The sequence below is a fragment of the Aquarana catesbeiana genome, linkage group LG05 (assembly GCF_042186555.1).
Source record: "Aquarana catesbeiana isolate 2022-GZ linkage group LG05, ASM4218655v1, whole genome shotgun sequence".
NCBI lineage: Eukaryota > Metazoa > Chordata > Amphibia > Anura > Ranidae > Aquarana > Aquarana catesbeiana.
Window position 1 is genome coordinate 184,023,445 of NC_133328.1, and position 5,401 is coordinate 184,028,845.

Consider the following 5,401-nt stretch of genomic DNA (forward strand, 5'->3'; position numbering starts at 1 on the left):
CATTTGGAAACCGATAGTCACCTTACTAGCATGCAAATCGGGAATATATATATATATATATATATATATATATATATATATATATATATATATATATATATGAAAAATATAGAAGTATAGTTACTTAAAATACTTTCTAGCACTAAGCAGCTAAATATATAATAAAATATATATATCTACTTATCTATACTTAGGATTTGTCCTGTAAAAAGGGAAGCTATGGATTTCGGGCCCGTGCTGAGGAAGCAGAAAGCCAGAGATCAGGTTGGCAGTCAAAGCTTTGTGTTAACCCCCTCTCTGCTATAAAGAACCTGACATTGATTCAATAAGTGAGGCAGAACCCTCTGGAAGAAGCAAAATAAGAGGTTTAACCAGCCAGAACATTTCAATGGGTTTAGTACTGTGCTTTGGCCACTTCATTGAAGCTAATAAAGACATACACAGAGGAGCTGAAACCGCAAGGATGATTTATTATAACTCACAGAGCTACCTTACAGGGTCGTATGATTTATATGTTTCTTTAAAGTTAATGTTTCTTAGCATCACTTATTTAACATTAAGTAATCAGTAACATTTTTCTCATAGCATTAATATAAATCCGCTGCACAATAAAACACCAAACTTTGTAAGAAGATATTAGAAGATACCTTTTAAATATTCTGTTAAAGGTTCTTCCATCCTTAGAATGTTTCCACATTTAGCAATTGTCAAAAAATTCTATTTTCATTTTCAGAAACAGCTCATCACACATAATAAAATACCTCATAGTAGGTATTTCAGACTCTGAAGAGTTCATATACAGATGTAAGCTGGAAAGAATTTAAACATATTGTGTGTGTGTTGTGAGTGTTTTTTGGTGGCCTATTTACTAGAATTGGAAAAAAAGTTATCCACAAAAGTGAAGACCATAATGCCCAATTCGATCCATTATTTTATTTTCTCAAATACTTAAACCTGATGGGTAACCCTGGGTAAGTTATCCACTTTTGTGGAAAATTAAATTTTTTATGTTCATCAACATTGTCTGTATAGAGCTTTTTGTATGCTATATTGCCAAATATGTTCATTTTATAAAGAAACAACAGATGGGGGGACAACCAAGAAACCTAAGCAAAGAAAATTTGGTTGGGCTTTGACGTCTTTTTTAAACAGCTACACTGGTGGTAATGGGACATTATAAATAAGTACCAGAACCTTAAAAGATAAGGTAGTACAAGGAGAATTGTCACATCATCCCCACCCCCCACCAGTGATAATTTATAGTCCTTATCCCTGTCCCTTACTGTATACCTTATCCCTGTTTTTTTTATTGTATATTGTATACACATATTTTTACATTATCCCTGTTTTCAGTGGTCCCCATGCACACCATTCTTATTGCATATCAGCCATAGCCTAAGTAATGTAAGGATAGTGGTGGAAAATAATTGGATCAGGCCAAGTACGTGCTTTAAACAAAGCTGGTAGCTTATGCACTTTGGCTTATTGTCATTTTAAATCCCCAATGCACTTAAGGAAGACAATCTTCCTTTTAACTTCAAGTATTTATAATAGTCATAATCATATAAATTGAAATCACCATCAGTAGGTTTATTACGATCAAGCTGACAATAATGGTTGTGCATGCTTTTAATTATTTGTTGCAGCAGTAGTAGTAAATGTACTATCAAAATGTGAAAAAGGTAATGCGAAAGCACTATGTTGTTAGGTTCACAATGGCATTTGAGAATATTTTAGAATGTTATCTCATGAAAATGTAACAATAATTTTTATCTGATACAAAAAGAGCACCAGTCATAAAAGAGTAAATCCAAATGAAATTTACGTTAGTACAACTCACAGGTGGTTGTTTTTAGACATTGGTAAAAATGCTTCTGAGAACCTATACTTATTGGCTTTACCTACAGCCTCCAAGAATTGGAATCCCATTGAGATGTAATTTCAAAGTATGTTCAGTGTTAAGAAATTCACCAACATAAATTGAAAGTATCTATTATCATAGAAGAATGTGTTTTTTACCCTACATCCAGGAGTGACAGGTACCCAGCAGCTCAGAAGTACCCATTGTCAGCCAGATAAAGCCTGTAAGCTAAGACCTTCAGCATCTTTGCTGAAAACATGTAATTTATATTTTGAAAAATATTGCTGTAATATATCCTATTCACCATTCCCTACTATAGTTCTCTGCAACAATCAGGCCTACATTATCAAAGAATTATACCATTACTGCAGAATATAAATTTTTCTACTCACTGAGCCCTAAATACAATGCAAGTTGGCTACGGTACCATTACAAGCTAATTGACTTACTGGACTTTGGTTGCTTACAAATGTAAAGTGGTGATCTGTATGCTGATCTTTAATCCAAGTCCATCAGTGCCTCACATTCAAGTGACCTTCTCTAATTAAAAAAAATGCATAGCATTGAAGCAGTCTTTACAAACTGCTGACGTTTGAAAGTGCTGGCATCGCAGTACAAATCTCCCCACCATGTGTGCCTATTGTTATTAGGGGCATTTTGCTATGCAATAATGAAATATGTATTTTTCTCAACCTCAGCTACTGATGACAGATGAATCTGGCAGTTAGGAGTTGGTGAATACTCTTTGCTCATATTTGGTGTATTTACCATGTTACCTATTATAGTCAGTTACAACTTAAAGAACCATTGCTCAATGCATTTTCTTGCAAACAGAATTTCTGACTTAGAATTGAAGGTGTGTATCATATCCTCAGGAAGATTTTAATCTAGGCTATGTTCTTCTCACCTTCTACAACATACAATAGGGGGGTTCTGTATAGCTTTCAGATTCAATCACTGGGTAAAGTATAATACTCAATATCATTCTGTATGTCAAAGCTAAGCAATGTATATACAGTATATGCAGACCACAACCAAGAAGCCAAAGCTACTGGAAAGGATATCTGCATAGACACATTGAACGATGGTGATGCTATCACTTTCTTATTTAAAAAATCTCATGCATTTGTGGTATTCAGTAACACTTGGTCTGCATTCACTGAAAACAAATTATGAATTCTGAAAATAAGAAAGATATTAATACAATGCTCCTACTCATGCCCTACTCATGTTGCTATTATATACATTGCTTACTATGTAAAATCATTTAGATGATTAAACTAGTAATGTATTTAAACTATATGTTTCCCCAATAGATATGTAAGAAAGATCAAGTCTATTTACATATTCTTATCAGCTTAAGTGTAATGTTTTTAAACCATTTTTTGTTGAAGTATGTAAATATTTAGGTAAATGGGGCAGCCATATTTGCCTATGACATACGCAGACTCCTATTCCTGCTTTACAATACTACATCCTAGATGGGCTTTAGTGCTCTTCTCTTGTCAAAATGGGAGGCATAGTTACTGTACTAAAATACTGAAATACAGAGTGTTAATCTGCATATTTGTATACCGAATACAATAACAATGATACGAAAGAGTAAACAAATGAGAAAATTAAATAAACTATTAATTTATGATCAACAATGCAGTAATAACTGAAAAATGTGTTTACTGAAAATACATTATACTGTATATACCTTTCAATGTACATGCATTAGTTTGTAGAAGGCATCAGTATATCCCAAATGGGTATACTGATTGCTCTAGTGGGTGTTAAAGACCTATACTATAGATAATATGCATATTATTTTTTAAGATAATATTGAAAAGAAAATCCTGAAAATTCAAACACAAAGTAAAAGTGTGGATTTTATAGTCTAGAGGGAATGGGGATAATGCCTGGTAAGCATTACACGTTTGTTTTAAGCCTATAACCATAGTGAGAGGAAAGAGGAAGAAATAGATATATGTTTCAATGATGTTTAGGGCCACTTTAAGGGGTTAAATGTATGACTTAGATAAATAATGACACTGTATTGCAAATACAGGCATGAGGTCTATTATCCAAAAATTCTTGGATCTGGATTTTTGTGCAAAATGGCTATTTATAAAAGTTTGGGGTCAAAGCTTATTTTATATTAAATAACACTGATAAACCAGCTTCATAAAACAGCATAGTTTGACAGTTGGGCTGCCTTATTGTTTATTGATAGTTTAGCAGTGATGAATTAGTTGATTTGATGTGTTAAGGAAGCAGATTGTTGTGTAAAGCATATTTAGAGAAAACCAGATGAATTGTTTTTCTTGGCTTCCCATAAATTAAAAATGTCCTGGAAATATATCCTGTACTACATAGCAATGATAATACTTACTAATACCTCCATGATTGGATATGCTGATACCTCCAGATGTAAACCAACTACATGGGGTGAGAAGTCATACCACTCTTCTCAGACAAGGTTATGTCTGTCCTCTGTATAATAAAAGTTAAGTAATTCACTTGTGAATGTACACAAAACACAAAAACAGAATGGAGGTCACACACTGAACGACAAAACAGTAGGGTTAATGTGTTAAAGATAAAGAAAAATATATGTAACAGAGACATAAACGTTATCTAACACACAAGGGGGTTGGTTTACTAAAGGAATATAGGCCGCTTGCTTAGCTTGAGCTTTCAATTTGCAAGAGAATTGTCACCTAGCTTTGAGAATGAGGTGAAGCTCTGCGGATGTTAACCATCTAATCATGTGCAAGAAAAAAAAATGTATTTTTTATGTTTTCTTACACCATTGTGTATTCTTTGCACAGTGAATTTTTATTCACATTCACTAAGCTAAGTGAAAGGTTTCTTGCAAGGTTAAATTTCTCTTTGCTAAGTAACAAACCTAAACTTTAGTAAATCAACCCCTCAGTTTTCCATCATCCATCCTCAAATACCACCAATAAGTCATGTTTGTGAAACTGTCTTCACTTTGCATCAAGCTGCTTCATGCGGGGAAAACTTTCAAAACACACCTCATGGGGGACGGTTGGCAGTTCAGAGTTAAAAAACAATGATATTTTAAAGGCACTAATACACATTAATATAAAAAAACTAGTGCTACTGCTAAAACTATATCATATATAGTTAAATATTTATTTATATATATATATATATATATATATATATATATATATATATATATATATATATATATTATATATATATATATAATTTTATATGCCTAGAAATGGGTAATAGTAACACAATAACCTTATATTACGTACAAATGGGCTTATCTGTAGTTAATGAACATTTTGATGGGCAGTGCAGTTTGCCTTTCTGTTTAGCATCCTATGTGCCCTACTATACGATGCGATTTGTGGTAGTACTTCATACCATTCAAATACCGGTGTTGTATGGGTTAACCAATGAGTACTCTTATGCCAGGAAAAATCTTTGCTGTCGGTTGCAAAGATTTTTAAGTATACTTGATAATCTCTGCACAATCTCTATTCATTGCATATCACTTGGGAGGAGACTTGTTCAAAC